This window comes from Bos javanicus, chromosome 15 (assembly GCF_032452875.1).
Source record: "Bos javanicus breed banteng chromosome 15, ARS-OSU_banteng_1.0, whole genome shotgun sequence".
In the NCBI taxonomy this organism is placed as follows: domain Eukaryota; kingdom Metazoa; phylum Chordata; class Mammalia; order Artiodactyla; family Bovidae; genus Bos; species Bos javanicus.
The window spans coordinates 70,836,623-70,855,264 of NC_083882.1; the positions used below are offsets into that span (position 1 = coordinate 70,836,623).

An 18,642-nucleotide genomic window follows, 5' to 3' on the forward strand; every position below is an offset into this window, starting at 1 on the left:
TTAAAAATTTTTTTTGGAAGCATATTAAAGGAAATGTCATTTTGTCCTTATCTCTCCAATAAAGACTTAGTTATTGTATCTTGAAAAAGGTCAAGCTTTTCTTCTCCCTATATTTCTAAAGAAAACTTCAAATGCTGTTGACCTTGAACTAATTGCTTTACCTTTCTGTGTCTCAGTTTGTCTGTTTGAAGTAAGTATCATCATTCCTAACACAGCAGCTGTTCCCTTCATGGTGGTGAGGTGAAAATTAGTTTCTCAGGTTCAAAATCAGAGTCACCTTCAAAACTCCCCCCGACACACACCCACACTTTCCTTCATTTGTCAGGATCTCCAGTTCCCTGTGGGTAACCATCTTTTGGCACGTGTCTCTTCCTGGACAGACCACCTGCTTTCACTCCATTCAGACTCCGAACACCCTGCCCTGGTCCCAGACTATTTTTCAGTACCTGGCCTCCCTGTCCTTCAGTGGAGCCCCCTCACAGCTGATGCTGCTCTGAAAGCCCCACTGGTCATTGAAAAGAGCAGGGAATGTTTACTGAGTGCTTACTGTGTGTCAGGCCCTGGGCTAAGCATCTGACCTGCATTGTCATGTAATTACAGCTCCAGTGACTGACATGACCACATTCAGAGACTCTCATCAGCTTCTTGATTATATATACATTCTTCATTCTCTAGATTGGGACCCTAAAGTTGGTCTGCCATTTTTCATTTAATGATCTCATGCAAGATGTGTACTCTCAAATGGTTCCATTTCCTCATCTGGCCAAATAAGGAAAAAGCAATACAGCTTCATAAGGTTATTGTAAGGTTTATTATCTGTGGCACAGTTTGGCATTTGGGGTCAGATGATTCTATGGTGGGGGGATGATCTATGCATTCCCGGATGTTTAGCAGCATCCCTGGCCTCTCTCCACTAGATGTCAGTATCACCCTCCTGTCTCCGCCCCCCTAATCCCTCCCACCCCCATTTTAGAAATCAATGTGTCTCCTGATCTTCTCAGTACAAACATATTGAAAACTAGGGTATTGGAGTGAATAAATTAGATATTCTTTAGATGCTGGAGATAAACAGTTCCTTTCAGTCCCTTAGATCTTGGGAACTCCTTGTATGTTCCCTACTTCTCAGCTTAACCAGAGGACTTGTTGTTCCCCCTACATGAGTCCTCCATTTTTCTGCCTCCTTGCTTTGTGGCTCTTTCCACTGATGATACTCTCCTAATGCTGTCTTTACCTTGCAAACTCTAACCCATCCAGAATACTTCTGCAGAAATTTCACCTAAATTTTCCTAACTGAATTATAGTTTTCTCCCTAAAGACTTTTACTCTCTTTGTTCCTCAATCATTCTGCCATATTACATAGTCGTTGGTGTAACTGTAATAGTCTCCTGTTGGAACTGAAAACTCCATGAAAATGAGATTCTTTGTTGTTTTTTTTTTTTTTTTTTTGCCCTTTTATCCACAGTAGAAGTGAACATAATTTCCGGCATATATTATTTGCTCGTTAAATGTTTGTTAAATTGAATTTAGAGCACAGAAGAAATAAATGATTGATTACAAGGCAACGCCTCCAAATGTTCAAGCAAACTAAAAAATGTTAGAGAAAAACTTAAAATTGTATCCAGATGCTTGTTCAAATAATCGGATAATTAAACCAATAGAGGTTTATTGTTTAAATGATTCATGCAGCCGCCTTGGCTCTCTGTTTCTCTTTGCACGTGTAGGAACAGCTGACAAAGAATTATAGTTGTCATTTGAAAACTATTAAGTGATTTTCCTACTGATGGAATCCATATTCTTCTGCTAGAAACAGAATTTATCAAATAAAGGAGGTACAAACAAATTTACATTACTGTTTTGTTAATCAAGGGGGAGGGTCAAGGAGTCAACAGCCTCTGTGGAATGATGCAAGGTGCAAAGCGAAATGGGGCTGTTTTTCTGCCTCTTCCTGTTGTCTTAAAACAAAGCACCCCCTCCCCATGCCCATCACAGACAAGCACACGTACACACACACACACACACACGTGTGCACAGAGCTTGGTAGATGAAATGGTAGGTGAAATTCTTTGCTCTCTAGGAATTTGAAACCTACACAAACTTATACACAGCCACTGGTATGTGATTCACTTGTGATAAAGATCCCACTGATCTTCACTGTGGGAAACATGAATTCAAGGTTACCATTCCACAGGACCACTTAACAGCACTGTGACTATGTTAGGTTGAACGATGCCCACCTGCCCCTCCCCCCTCAGGAGTTCTACATCCTAATCCCCAGAACCTGTGGATATGTTGCCTCATGAGGTAAATGGCTCCTCACTGAGGGGATGAGTCAAGGAGATGATATTGGATTATCCAGGAGGGCCCAGGTAAGAGTAAGGCAGGTCAGAATAACAGAGAAGGGGATGTGAAGACATTATACTGCTGTCTCTGAAGACAGAACAGGGGCCATAAGTCAAGACCACTGGAAGCTAAAAAAAAAGTCAGGAAATGCACTCTTGCCTGGAGCCTCCAAAAGAAAAGACACCTTGCTGACACCCAGATTTTATTCCCTGGGGCCTGGGTTTAGATTTCTGAGCTCTAGAAACATTTGTTGTCATTCAATTGCTCAGTCGTGTCTGACTCCCTTCGACCCCATGGAATACAGCACGCCAGGCTTCCCTGTCCTTCACTGTCTCCCAGAGTTTGCTCAAACTTATGTCCATTGACTTGGTGATGCCATACAACCATCTAGTCCTCTGTCACCCCCCTTTCTCCTCCTGCCCTCAATCTTTCCCAGCATCAAGGTCTTTTCCAATGAGTCGGCATTGATGGCATCAGGTGGCCAAACAATTGGTGTTTTAGCTTCGGCATCAGTCCTTCCAATATCCAGGGTTGATTTCCTTTAGGATTGACTGCTTTGGTCTCCTTGCTGTCCAAGGGACTCTCGAGAGTTTTCTCCAGCACCACAGTTCAAAAGCATCAATTCTGTGATGCTCAGCCTTCTTTGTGGTCCAAGTCTCACATCTGTACATAAGATATTTGTATTGTTTTAAGCCACTAAGTTTGTGGTTCTTTGGTACAGCAGCCATAGGAATTTATAACAGTGAACTTGATTCACTCTTCTATTTCTTTAAGCCTCAATTCCTAAACTTCTAAAATTTGGGCAATATCTATGTAACAAGATTATTTGGATGACATAAAAATTTAAAGTAGTAGACACTGTTACTTTAGACATTTTACCATGTTTTAATTATTCTTTTGATACTGCTTCTCCGTTTTTGTTTTTCCAAGTCTTAAGGCTCAGACACTCAGATAGGGTTGACCACCTCATACAGTTATGTAGTAGAGTAGCCTGATGGGCTGCAGTTCACAGGGTTGTAGAGAGTCGGACATGACTTAGCCACTGACCATGCAGCAAATAACTTGACCAATCCATCAAAAGAATTGGTTGTGAGAAGGCTGGTCTCTCAAGGCATGCCAACCACAAAATGTTTTATAAGGACAATAAGGAAGGAACTTGATCCATTGAGGTTGCCAAAATAATGTAAAGCTATAGTTGTTTGGGGATTTCTTGGCCACCACATAGGAGAGACTGCCTGAGAAAAATGCTAGCAGTGATGAGAACAGAGTTATGAGATTAACAGTGACGGATTTCATATACTAGCTATGGAGTACCTAGATCTACCCATGCCTAAAACTACACGATGTTGGCTTTGGTGAAAATGTGCTAGATAAAATATGCATGAGCCATAAGAGAAAAAAAAAAATTAGTAAATAGGACTTCACCAGAGTTAAAAGCTTCGACTCTTAAAAAGACACTTTTTTTTTTTAAAGATAAGGGAAAGATAAGCTACAGAATGGAAGAAAATATTTACAAATCTCACAAAAGATATAACAAGAATACATAAAGAACACACAAAACTGAATAAGGAAACAGACAACTCTAACAAGAATAAAGGCAAATAAACCATAAGCCATATAGATGGCAAGTAAGCATGTTAAAAGATGTTCAACATCATTAGTGATTAGGGAAATGCAAGTTAAAAACCAACATGAGATACTACACACCTATTAGAATGACTAAGATCAGTAAGTGTTGGCAACAAAGAAAGGGGTCTAGAACTATCAATCATTGCCGGTAGGACTGTAAAATGGTAGGAGAGTTTGGTACCATATGATCCAACTGCTCTACCAAGTATTTATGCAAAAGAAAGAAAGTATGTGTCCATACAAAGATTTGTTAGCCAATGTTCATAGTATCTTTAATTGCAATAGCTAAAAACTGGAAATAATCCAAATACACATCAAAACCTGAATGAATAAGCAAACTGCAGTATAAATATATAATGGAATAGTACTCAGCAATAAAAAGCACTGCACTTTTGAGACGAAATGATGTGAATAAATATGAGAATAATTATGAAAAGAATGTGGATTTAAAAATTGCATACTGTATGATTCCTTTTACATAAAACTCCAGCAAATAAAAGTGAATCTGTAATGACAGAAAAAGATCAAGAATGGCTTGGGAGTGAGTTGGAGGAGGAAAGTCAGAATACAAGGAGGACAAAAGAGAACATCAGGAAAATTTAGGGGTGATGGATAAGCTTATTATCTTGATTATCATGATTGTGGTGGTCATTTGACAGTGTTTACATAAGCCCAGGCTTATGATATTGCATTTTTTCAAATATGTCCAGTTTATTGTCTACCAATTTTACCTCAAAATTGTGGAGAGAAAATAAATGGGAAGGGAGAAATCAAATGAATAATGCAAGGAAGGGCACAATCGCAATCTGGGCACAGCAACCACTGCCATGCGTTCAGATCACAGAGGATATAACAAGAGAGGAAGTTTGGCAGTAGTGTGTGAAGAGCAAGGTAGTTAAGAGCAGAATTCTGAAGTTAGACTCCCTAAGTTCAAACCCTGACTTTGCCACTTGCTAGCTGTGTGACCTTGGATGATTCATTTTTCTTAGTTTGTTCATACTAAAAAACAGAGGGGCTTCCCTGGTGGTCCAGTGGCCAAGATTCCATGCTCCCAATGCAGGGGGTCCAGGTTTGACCCCTGGTCAGGGGAACTAGATCCCACAGCCCACAACTAAGAGTTTGCGTGTCACACCTAAAGATCTGCATGCTGCAACACAGGTCGGGCGCAGCCAAAAGCAAATAAGCATAAAGAGAGAGAGAGAGAAGAAAATGGAAATAAAAATGGTACCAGCCTCAGAGGGTTATTTTGAGGGTTAAATACATATGCAAACTTAATATATGCCAAGTTGAAACATATAAAATATCCCATGCAATATGACATGGTTATAATAATTTGGGCCATTCCTGTTATTGTTTTTTAACAGTTGTATTGAGATATAAGCCACATACCATGCAATTCACTCATTTAAACAGACGATTCATTTGTAACATTTTGTCTCCTCAAGAACCTCCTTACCCATTAGTGGTCAGGTCATTCCCATCTTCCTCCCTTGCCTCTGGCAACCACTAATCAGCTTTCTGTTTCTATAGATTTGCTTAATTTGTATTCAAATTGATATCGAAATACATCCATATCATATTCATATTCAACATTTCATATAAATGGAATCATACCATATGTCATCTTTTATGTCTGTTTTTTTCCACTCAATATAATGTTTTTAAGTTTCATCTATGTCATAGAATATAGCAGAACTTCATTCATTTCGTGGCTAAATACTTTTCCATTGTGTGGATGTAGCATCCTTTATTCCAGTTATTATTATTGCAGAATAAAGTGTTTTTGACCAAAGGAAAAGGGAGAAGGAAGGAGCAGAGGTGTGATCTTAGTACTGCCCAGAAGCCCAGGAACAACAATTATATTTGACTAGAGAAAAGAAAGACTGGTGGAAAAAGAACATTGAACATTTCACAAACACATGTCAGAGACTCACACATTTCCTTAGGGCTGGCACCCCCAGAAGTCCAAGGAATAACAGGTGACTCATTTATTCTATATAGAGGCAACCTAAAGAAGAAATTCCTGCTTTCTTACTCCCTAGTTCTGTTAGCGTGGGCAAGTCACTTCACTCCTTGAAATGTCAGTTTCCCCCAGTCAGCTTCCCGCCCCTCCATTCATCCCCTCCAACCGTGGGCTTCCTGCCAGCCCCCTTGTGAGCATCATATCTTATGAAGGTAAAAGTATTTTGTTGACCAGAACATATTTTTTAAAGTAAATACCTGCTTCCATAGTACAGTGTGCTAGAGGCATTTTGAAATGTTTTCTGATAACCAAAAAATGCTCTATAGAGCCCTGAATTTCTTAGGAATTGATAGATTAGTAAAGAAGAAATCAGAAGACAAATCATGACCCAGCTAATCATTGCAGTTAGCTAAAAATGTTCTGATAGATGCCGACGCCCTGGCAGGTAGGACTCTATTCTCCTAATGTTTATTTTGTACCACATTGTTTGCCACAATTTCCAGGATATGGTGACATCTCAATATACTTATTTTTAAAGAAAAAACAAAATTGCATATTACTGTGCATCAATTAATGTGTGCTTTATTTTTAATGAGACAGTAAAGAGGTATTATTGATAGTAACCTAGCTTATGTTTAATGAACATGTACTGTGTGTCTAAGAGCATGCTAAGTTCCTTACATGCAAAACCCTGCTGTATAGAGGATCCGAAGACAAGAGAAATAAGTAACTGTTTCAAGTTTTAAAAGTAATTTGCAAAGCTGGGGCTTCATCTCAGTTTGATTTAAAGCCAAAATCCTTGAATAAGAGGGTTCCCCAGGTGGAGCTAGTGATAAAGAATCCATCTGCCAAGGCAGAAGACACAAGAGAGATAGATTTGATCCTTGGGTCAGGAAGATCCCCCAGAGATAGAAATGGCAACCCACTCCAGTGTTCTTGCCTGGAGAATCCCATGGACAGAGGAACCTGGTGAGTTACAGTCCATAGGGTCACAAAGAGTTGGACACAACTGAACGGACTTAGCACACATTCATCCTTGAAAAGGATTTCAGTTTACTTTTTTTTTTTTTTCCCGCTAGAGTTAAGTGTAATCATTTCATATTATCTCATGTACAAAGGGTTTTAGAGTCTAAAGAAAGGATCTGGAGAAGGTGTCTTGTTTTGCCTTTTGTTTAGACTCCACTTAAAAATATTCTGAAAAACACACACATCAACACTGCAATCTGAACCTCCCTAACTGGTTCACCTGAGCCATCTCCTAATTCAAATTACACTCCTTGAAGACACTGAGGACTCTTCGAATTCTTTGTGTCATCCTCTCTGCCCAAATCGAAAATGTCTCCATATTCTGTGCCACCATACTTTATTCTGTCACTTTTCCCCCAAACTTTTCAAAACTCAATTCATCCATGAAATCCGTGATCAAAGCGGAAGCCACCCAGACATTCTGTTAATATCTTCAGTGTGATTGATATTTCTCTCCTGCAGCGTGGCAAGAAAGCATATGCGTATATGTGGGCAAGCATATATATCTTTATGTTAATGTACATCTGTTCCTCTCATCTTTACCATATACTATTAAGATATTAAGCTCCTCAGGTCTGTCCCTGCTTCCCTCCACAGAGGAGAACTTGAATTCACCTCGGTCACCATGGTGTCTAGCTCCCTGGCCTGATATACATGTTCAATAAACATTTACTGGATGAGTGACTGAGTGGGTGAGTGCTCCACATGGCAGTGACAACCTTGAAGGGAAATCTTACCTGGCACACAGAGAAAATAAGATCATGTATAAATTAACTGCAAATAGCCTGTCTTCTCGGGTATTTTATTTTTAAGCATTCTTAGCTGAAATGTGCTGTGGAACAGCTGAGACTTCGCAGGTAATTTTCATTTTACCTCTGTTTTCCAAATAGTTACCACTTAGCAATTAGAGTGTGCTTTTCCCCCTTCAGGTACGATACTACCATACAATGCTATATGCTTTGGACACCTTTCCGTTTTAAAGCTATGGAGATCTTTCATACAATGTTATTAATATTTGTGTGTGTGTGTGTGTGTTGTGTGTATGCTCAGTCTATCAGTCGTGTCTGACTGTTTGTGACCCCATGGATTGTAGCTCATAAGGCTCCTCTGTCCATGGGATTTCCCAGTCAAGAATATTGGAGTGAGTTGTCATTTCCTTCTCTAGGGGATTTTCCCAATCCGGGGATCCAACAGGAATCTCCTGCATCTCCTGCATTGCCAGGAGGATTCTTTCCCACTGAATTCTTTACCATTCTTTACTACTTGCTGGGAAGCCCCCAGCAAGTGCCAATTTGTAGTTGACACCCTCTTTTGTTATTCAAAGAAGAAGAAGAATATTTGAAACATCCCAAGTCTGAGCCCTGTGGGCCTCTGGCTTGGTTAAATCTGATGTCAGTCTGATTTATTAATTAACAGTAATAATGTTAATTATCACTGTTGCTTCAGACAACAGTCACCATAAATAGACATTGTAATGTGTTCAGTTCTACACAGAGTCAGGAGAGCTGCCAAAGTTTAAGAATATTTGAATCATACAACCTAGATTTTAGTCCCACCTTCACCTCCTTTCTATCTGAATGGCCTTGAACATTTACTGAACTTCTCTCCCTCTCAATGTCTTTATCTTTGCAATAAAGGTAGAAAGAGTGCTTGAGGATTCATTGAGATAATTCCTATGAAGGAGCTTAGTTCCAGAAAGTCATTCCTCCATTACTGTTACCAGCCATTATTTTATGATAATAGTAATGATAAGATAAGAGGTTCCCATTCAAAACCTCTTAGCAGAGAAATTCCTAATCTTTCATGGCACCAAAAGAGCTTCATCCAAGAATGCTAAGTGGAAAGTGATTTCCAGGGAACTTAGATTTACAAGGTTCCTCCTGCCTTAGCCTTAACTGCAAAGGATGCCTTCTTTACCTCAGGATCACTAACTACTCCATTAAGGCAGTATGACAGTGGTTCTTGTGGACAGAAAAGTTTGCCTGCCCTTTTAGTACACAACAAATGTTGCCCTGCATCAAGCCGTCAGCCACTGCAGTCACCCCCAAATGGTGAACCCTTAGGGAAATTCGAATGGAGAAAAACAGAATATTGGCCTTAGTTAAAATGCATATCGAAGGGATAATTTTGATGAGCCCAGACTCTTGCATCTTCCTATACATAGAAAAGCATGGAAATCTTTTATTTGAGATATCTGATTTTTGTGATTAGCAGTAATCTCTGGATGATGAAATATAGTTTTTATTTTATTTTTTCCAGGAAAATCTCCTGTAGAACGCTCTTCCTCCCTTACCTCTTTGGAACAGTTCCTCAGAGCTACCTGAGAGGCTGATTCCTAGGCTATAGTCCTCAGTAAGTTCCTCAAGTGAAACATCACTGTCAACTTTTAGATTGTTTTTCCTTTTTGGTCGATATTTCAGTATTCTATAAGGGGCAGTGTCAACAATTTGGATGAAAGGAGAGAGGGCTTAAAGGGCATTGACTGGAGCATTTAGTTGCTTCCAAATATTGGATAGTGATTCTCCAAGGGCTCAAGATCTCCCAAGCAGGACTCAGTTGGGTGCCCTTTCTGTGTACTTCACAAGCTTGAAGGATTGTGAATTTGTCGTCTTCTTCACTGTCACACATGCACTCCTTTCACTGAGAATCAAGTAAGTTCCACAGCAGGATCACTTGGCTTTTCCCTGTTACCGAGCACATGTATTGCTGCCTTCCTCTTTCAGCCATCCTCAATGCCTCTTTTCAGTCCCCTAGCCCTGGGAGGCATATCTCTCAGTCTTGTTTAGTCCTATTTGTAAACGACAACTGGTTTTGTTTAGTTTTAACTTCCCCTCCCTCATGCTTTTTAATCACATTGTTAGTGACTGCAGTCCCTCAAATCTGACATAGAGCAACAGTCAAGAGATGCTACCACTTAGAAACTAGGACAATCACAGCTCAGCCCATTTCCAGGAAAACATGATAAATCCACAGAGTCACGTCCTTTCAAGGCTCCCTTCTGGAGTAAAAGCAGTATGGATTATAAAGAGGTAGTATGTATGTATGGTTTTTTCATAGAGGTAGAGGGTCTTGTCTTACCCTTTGAAGAACTTTTCCCTTAATCTGCCATTTATTTTATTCTCTCAAATTGTATACTTACATGTCTATTTATTTCTATTAAAAACCAATATATAAAAAGAATAAGCCATAATCCTATCACTCAGATTCTTTTTATACATATACAGTATATAACATATATATAACATATAATTATTGATGTCACACTGGCATAAATTCCCGTAATCAGATTTTTAAATTGCTAATGTATTGTGAATATGTCTCATGTCTATATATTCAAAACAGCAGCATCATTGCTATTGACTGAATAGTGGTTTATTATATCAATAGGCCATATTATAATAAATTCTTTGTTTTTCAGACATTTGGCTTGTTTCCGATAGATTGCACCTATTTATATTGCTGCAATGATTATGCATGTACATATATCTATATTCATTTGTTCAGTGATTTCTTTAAGATAAGTCTTAGAAAAGAAAATATCAGGTCAGGGGCAGGCACATTTTAAAGACTTCTGACAACATGCCATGTTAGTCTCCAGAAAGAGACATCAAGTTACACTATCAACAATTTTATAAAACACTATTTCTCTACACTCTTGCCACTACTGGTGTTTTAACTCAATTTTTAATTTAAAGATGCTAGGAGGAGGCATCCCATAGGGCTTGAAATCTCCCTGAATAAGGCTACATCAGATTTATGGTGTAAAGATTTGTTAACCAGGGACTGAGTCATGGGAATGTGGGCATGTTTTTTCTATAAGCAGGAACTCTGTGAGTCAGATCCAATAACTATTTCAGTCACGATCAATACTGCCCAAAGAGACAACCCAAACTGGAAAAAAACACAAAACAAAAAGCTATGTACTTTTTATCCAAAAATTCCCATGGATGTGACAATAGCAAATATCCTTCTAGTTCTCTTTAGATTGGGGCAATAATATTTTTTAACTTGAAATTACATATCTCATTTTAGACATGGGAATGTAATTTATAGATATATTTCCAGGAATAAGAGTAATTCTATCTGTTCCTATAAAAATGCCAATCATCAAGGAACAGACACTGTAACTTAACCCATGTAGATGTCTACTTTTTGTATATGAATCGCAAACCTGACAAGGCTATTTGGAAATTTACTTGTTCCAATCTGTTGCTCTGTTCATATAACCACCTTTCAGAAGACAATAATTCTCAGTCCTTCTATTAGCAAGGAGAAATCAGAAATGAGTACAGGTAGGCCAATTCTTAATAACATTTCCAAATGGGACAAAAGTCTGCATGGCAGAGTTTATACACAATACATAGGGAAGAGCTGTGGTAGTTAATCAAAGGAATGGTTGGATTTTCTAATCTCCCCTAAGATTTTAATAAGTTTTTGCAAAAGATTCTTGGAAAATTTCCCTAAATACTCAAAATTCCTATGGAACTCATTATCCATTAATTTTACTAACTGACTCAAAATCTGATTAGAAACTTCACAAATCTCAAGATACAACTAAAATTAGAATGCTACCACTATAATTGCATTTTATTTTGTTGTGATTTATTGGTGCCCAGGAATCAGGTAGCCTTGAACTTCTGAGATAAATTCTTTAAGATAAATCTATCAGCGATGGATAGTAGTTTCCTCTTAAATTAACTGTATCTTTTTGTTTTATGTTTTTTAATTTTGGTTTCCTAATACTATGCTAAAAGAATAATGTATATAGGCTTTGAAGATATGGAGAAAGGGGAGAAAATTGGTATTGATTCATTTAAAAACAGATGGTTAAACATGTATATTTTGAAAAATTGTCTAATACATTGAAAATTAATTATTCATTCAATCTCTTTTTTTCAACTAACATTTACTAAATATCAAGAGTGAGTACATCTTTGGTTGAACTTAATCTGGAAGAATCTTGAGGTGTTAAATTAGGATTCTAAATTAAGATTTGCATTTGTTTCTTCTTGGAATAGGAAGCCTTACTGACCTAGGACTTCTTTATCCCTCTTTAAAGGTTTTTTTGTTTGTGAAAGATTCTTAGGTTTGGGTACCCCAGTAAATTTCATTTTTATATGTCCTTACTTGTTCTGTTCTCTCTTTAAGCATAAGATTTTTAATTCTGGGGGAACTACTTGATGTCATACATTCAAGCTTACATAAAACTTGCAGAAATACAACTTTTGAGTGTCAGGTTAAAAGGTTGATCAATCCGGTAGTCCCTTGATATTTTTAAGGGTATACCCAAGAGACATTTGCTAATTATCAACCTTCTAAATTTCACTATAGCACATACATTTTTGTAATTACCCATGTTAATAGGTGATACACCCTTTGTGCCATAAGGTGGTGTGTAATAAATATTACTAAATATAGACTCCTTCATCTGGAGGATAGCCCTATCTCATATTTGATTATTGTTAATTAATCGTGATTAATTATTCTCCATGATATGTATTTTGGGTGGAGTGGCAAATCCAGAAGACCACTGTTCCATCATTGAAGATAAAATTGTCCAGTCCATGTGGGTTCTTTTGCTATTCCTATATAACCCAGGGGAGGACAAATCACTAAAATCTTACCAAATTGCATGACCAAAATAAATCAAAATTGTCTTGAATGATCTTGAATCTCAGATGAATGAATATCAATATGAAAGGAACAGGATTTGTTCATTCCAGAAGCACCATCCAGTTGAAAATATTAAGTGGGTACTGCTGCTAAGACCTTCCACAGATACTTATCTTGGTTTATGGCCCTATACTAAGTATATTATTTTACTTTTCTTTAAGCTTATGATTTTTTCCCTTTACTTTCAAGAAATTCCCTTTCCTTGGTTTTATTTTTACCAACAAATACATGCAATGGACAGATAATATATTAAATTATAATTACAATTCCCATTGATACAAGTCCACTGAAAAGTAGTTAAAAGCTTACTTACTACCTGGATAAACTATTTCCCTCATACCATCTTCACAGAATGATTAGAGAGTATGCCTAAAAATTTTTAAATTATTATATGCATGTAATGGGCTTTTTAAAAATAGCTAAAACCACAAATGCCGGCAGTCTATCATATTTGCTCTATGACAATACAGACCACGTGTCCATTGTACTTCTGATGTCTAATAGGCAATTGGCAAAACTTCTGTTTAGAATCTGGCTTGATTGTTAGAGCAAGCTTCTCCATCGCAATGCTGTGGCCACCTCCATCACTCAGGAGGGATTCTCTTAGTGTGCCACTAGGTTAAAAAAATCCTCATGCAAACTTTGAAGAGCCCTTCCTTTTCTTAGCAGGAGTCTCCTATTTTTCAATAATATTAGGGAAGGATACTTATTCTGTATTTCTACTTTATTCCTCCATGTGAAAAAAAAAAAAACTCCATTATCTTAGCTATTCTTACTTCTCTTTACTCATCTTACTCTCTCCTTTTTTGGTCATTAGAATTGCTTATGTGATTGGTGAGTTGGGGAGCCAGATTTTATCAGTTGTACTTTAACATATTTTTTCACTTTCCTCTTTAGGACGGGATATTTACACATAGATGCACTCATGCCTGCTACTCCACACTGGAAATTTTATAGGGCAGGCTGCCATGTCAGGGGAGCCTGCAGTTGCCCCAGACTTCCTGGAATGGATAGGTAAATCTATTCAATGGCCGGGTTAAAGGTTAGGAATGTTTGTTGGACAATGAAACAACATTGATCCTCAGTGCAAAGCAATCAGTGCAAACATTTCATCAGTGCAAAGAAATAGAGGAAAACAATAGAATGGGAAAGACTAGAAATCTCTTAAAGAAAATTAGGGGTACCAAGAGAACATGTCATGCAAAGATGGGCACAATAAAAGACAGAAATGGTATGGACCTCATAGAAGATATTAAGAAGAGGTGGCAAGAATACACAGAAAGTGAAAGTGAAAGTGAAGTCGTGTCCCACTCTTTGTGACCCCATGGACTGTAGCCTACCAGGCTCCTCCATCCATGGGATTTTTCAGGCAAGAATACTAGAGCGGGTTGCCATTCCCTTCTCCAGGAGATCTTCCTGACCCAGGGATTGAACCTGGGTCTCCCACACTGTAGGCAGATGCTTTACCATCTGAGCCACCAGGAAGTACAAAAAAGGTCTTAATGACCCAAATAATCAAGATGGTGTGATCACTTACCTAGAGCCAAACATCCTGGAATGTGAAGTCAAGTGGGCCTTAGGAAATGGCACTATGAACAAAGCTAGTGGAGGTGATGGAATTCCAATTGAGTAATTTCAAATCCTAAAAGATGATGTTGTGAAAGTGCTGCACTCAATATGCCAGCAAATTTCAGGTTTCATTTCGATCCCAAAGAAAGGCAACGCCAAAGAATGCTCAAATTACCACACAATGGCACTCATCTCACAAGGTAGCAAAATAATGCTCAAAATTCTCCAAGCCAGGCTTCAACAGTATGTAAACCATGAACTTCCAGATGTTCAAGCTGGATTTAGAAAAGGCAGAGGAACCAGAGATCAAATTGCCAACATCCGTTGGATCATCGAAAAAGTAAGAGAGTTCCAGATAAACATTTACTTCTGTGTTACTGACTACGCCAAAGCCATTGACTGTGTGTATCACAACAAACTGTGGAAAATTCATAAAGAGATGGAAATACAAGATCATTTTACTTGTCTCCTGAGAAATCTGTATGCAGGTCAAGAAGCAACAGTTAGAACTGGACATGGAAAAACAGACTGGTTCCAATTCGGGACAGGAGTACTTCAAGGCTGTATATTGTCACCCTGCATATTTAACTTATATGCAGGGCACATCATATGAAATGATGACTTGGCTGAAGCACAAGCTGGAATCAAGATTGCCAGGAGAAATATCAATAACCTCAGATATGCAGATAACAGCAGCCATATGGCAGAAAGTGAAGAACTAAAGAGCTTCTTGATGAAAGTGAAAGAGGAGAGTGAAAATTCTGTCTTAAAACTCAACATTCAGAAAACTAAGATCATGGCATCTGGTTCCATCACTTCACAGCAAATAGATGGGGTAACAGTGGAAACAGTGTCAGACTTTGTTTTTTTGGGCTCCAAAATGACTGCAGATGGTGATTGCAGCCATGAAATTAAAAGACATTTGCTCCTTGGAAGAAAAGCTATGACCAATCTAGACAGCATATTAAAAAGCAGAGACATTAATTTGCCAACCAAGGTCTATCTAGCCAAAGCTATGGTTTTTCCAGTGATCATGTATGGATGTTAGAGCTGCACCATAAAGAAAGATGAGCACTGAAGAATTTATGCTTTTGAACTGTGGTGTTGGACAAGACTCTTGAGAGTCTCTTGGACTTCAAGGAAATCCAACCAGTCAATCCTAAAGGAGATCAGTCCTGGGTGTTCATTGGAAGGACTGATGCTGAAGCTGAAGCTCCAATACTTTGGCCACCTGATGCAAAGAACTGACTCTTTGGAAAAGACCCTGATGCTAGCAAAGATTGAAGGAAGGAGGAGAAGAAGACAACAGAGGATGAGACAGTTGGATGGCACCACTGACTTGATGGCCATGAGTTTGAGTGAACTCTGGGAGTTGGTGATGGACAGGGAAGCCTGGCATGCTTCAGTCCATGGGGTCACAAAGAGTTGGACACGACTGAGTGACTGAACTGAACTGAAACAATATTCTCAGATATTAACTGTATCATTTATAGAAAGTGGAATCTGGCTCTCCATTTCTTTACTCTTTTGACTTCTAGAACATCACTTTTGCCCCTCAACTTTGTAAGTTAAAATGAAAGTTGCAAGAAAGCAGTTAGTGGTACCTGGAACTTACCTTATCAAAATTTCTCCACAGGTCCTGATCTTCCTGAGAAAATCCAAAGAGGTTAAAGAAGTGTTCTGGATTTCTGTAGATAATGTTTCTTTTATACCTGGAGGAAGATAACATAAATATCATATGTTTAAATCATACTGTGAAATTCAGAACAAACTGAGGGTTAGATATGCCAGCTTGTCATACACCCCCAATAGAATTTATTTCATCATTCATCTTTTTAATACAGATAGACATTGATATAAACATCAACATATAGATGCAGATACAGATGTAGATATTTGCCTTAGCTTAGAAAAAAGAAAGTGAAGTTGCTCAGTCGTGTCCAACTCTCTGCAACCCCATGTTCTGTAGCCCAGCAGGCTCCTCCATCCATGGGATTTTCCAGGCAAGAGTACTGGAATGGGTTGCCATTTCCTTCTCCAGGGTATCTTTCCAACCCTGGGATCGAACCCAGTACTCCTACATTGCGGGCAGATGCTTTACCACCTAAGCCACCAGAGAAGGGCCCTTGTGTTGTAATATTGAAGTATGTCATGTATCATATGTATTTCATTGAAGAAGTTTTTTATCTATGAATAAATTTTTGTACATAAATCTTGAGAAACTTCTTACTTAAAAAAATTTATTTATTTATTTGCCTTTGCTGGGTCTTAGCTGTAGTATGCAAGTTCTTTGATCTCTGTTGCTGCATATGAAATCTTTGGCTGTGGCATGCAAACCCTTAGTTGTAGCATGTGGGATCTAGTTCCCTGACCAGTGATCAAATCCAGGCCCCCTGTTTTGGGGGTGCAGAGTCTTAGCCACTGGACCACCAGGGATGTCCCAAGAGACTTCTTACTCTTCCCTTATCCTTTGTCATGAGCTCAGAGCAACAGAGATGATTATCTGTTTATTTTAACCCTAATAGCCAAATGGACATTAAAAAAAGTCTAGAAAATACACACTGTAATTTACAGATTTCTGTTTGATATATAAAAGAAAATAAGTAAATATGGGCATTGGAGTAATAATCCGAACTAGATTCAATTCATAACCCTACTATAATTAGCTAGGAAATTTTGGGCAAGTATCCAAACTTCTCTGAGTCTTTATCTCTCCATGTATGAAATTAAGAGCTTTGTGCAGAATTGCCTCCAAGTCCTCTCCCATCTTTCAAATCCTGTGATAATTTTCCTTCTGAGGATGTATTGTGATATAGGTAGAATGGTCAGAAAGAATTTATGGTTGCAAACCCCTCATGTTTAGATAAAGCCTGAATTTTTCAAAAATTTATTCCAGGTACTCAATTACTGGCTTCTATCTCTGCTGGACAATTAGTTTCTTGTAAGTGAATGATACAAAGTTGACTGTAATCAATTATTTTCAGGTTTTTCTATTGAGTAAATCAACAGTGTATCTCATGGAGCTTAACAAAATTGAACTTTAATTCACAGGATTCATAATCCTCTGGGGCCGGTGATTTAGCTGTCTGTCTTCCTGCTATTCTAACATTGAGAGAAAGAAATCTGAATTCTCTAGAAACTGGGAAAACTAAAGGCTACTTGTAAGATAGCTTACAGAATTTGACATTATATCACATGTTCCCTCCATCCCTGTCAGATATCTTCCAAAGAAAAAAAATATTTTGGGGAGAAATATTCATATTTAATTGATGTTTCATATATCATTGTCCTGCAAAAACAATAATTACTAAAATTGAGAATTGAGCAATAACTGAAATTACTATTTATAAGGATAACTTGAAAACTAAATCATGAACATTTTTTGTTGTTGTTATTAATGTATATTAATTTAAACTCTTTATTTTATAGATTAAGCCTTACAAGTACCCTATGTATCCTGAAATTTTTGATTTATGATTCTCACTTTATAGGTGAAAAAACTGAGGCATGAGTCAATCGCACAAAAAGAGATGATAAGTGGCAGACTTAGCACGCCTGTGTGAACCCAGTGCCTATAGTCCTTACTATGCTATATACTCTAGCTCTGCAACCTTGTTGCCTACCCCTGCTGCTGCTGCTGCTAAGTCGCTTCAGTCGTGTCGGACTCTGTGCGACCCCATGGACAGCAGCCCACTAGGCTCCCCCGTCCCTGGGATTCTCCAGGCAAGAACACTGGATTGGGTTGAGATATTTAATTTGAGTAGGTTCTCTCGGTCTGTTATTATCTGAATGCACTGGTAATATTCACCTCTTGACATATGGAGGTCTTGTCTGATTTCTCTCTAGGACTATGGCTTTTATATTTCATTTCTATGTTCATGGGAACAAAATGCTGCTTTCTCCATCTTAGCCTAAGTTTTCTGCCTGGCATTTAGCAGGTTTCAAAGAAATGTGTTGTGAGCAGAATGTTTACTTTGTCTGCATGTGCCTACAGAGAACTGATCTAGGTGGGGCTGCCTGCAGGGCAGAGGCATCAGATGTGAAGAAACTCTGGAGTGGGTGTTTGTGAAGGGAAGAACCAGGCAGAAGGTTTGTTGATCAGAACAAAATGAATCATATCATTACACAAATTCACAGAACATGGGGCTGGAAGACGCCTTGCTAATCAATTAGTTCAGATTTCACAGTGTGTAGGTGAAGGAGATAAGATACAAGGTGTTTAGGAACTAGGAACTGGGCTTCTGGATTTCTTCCAGCCCCCCAACTTCTCCATTGTGACACCAAATCCTTAATTACACGTTCATATGCATCTCTTCAGAAAGAAATCCATTATTCTAGGTCTGTATGTATCAATCCCACTGTGTGATTTAAGATTCAGCGCACTGCTTATGAAAGCCTTTGAGGTGAAACCAACATGACTCCTAGGGCCAGCAACATCCCTT

General features: G+C 38.3%; 1 protein-coding gene across 2 annotated transcripts in view; it reads right to left on the reverse strand.

The window, feature by feature from the left end:
• The window catches only part of LRRC4C (leucine rich repeat containing 4C), a 1,431,417-nt gene that overhangs the window by 208,779 nt on the left and 1,203,996 nt on the right, over window positions 1–18,642 (reverse strand). For both annotated transcript variants that reach the window (XM_061381179.1, XM_061381176.1), the window contains exon 6: window positions 15,816–15,912. The gene's annotated coding sequence lies outside the window, so the exon portion shown is untranslated. The remainder of the gene's footprint in view (window positions 1–15,815; window positions 15,913–18,642) is intronic.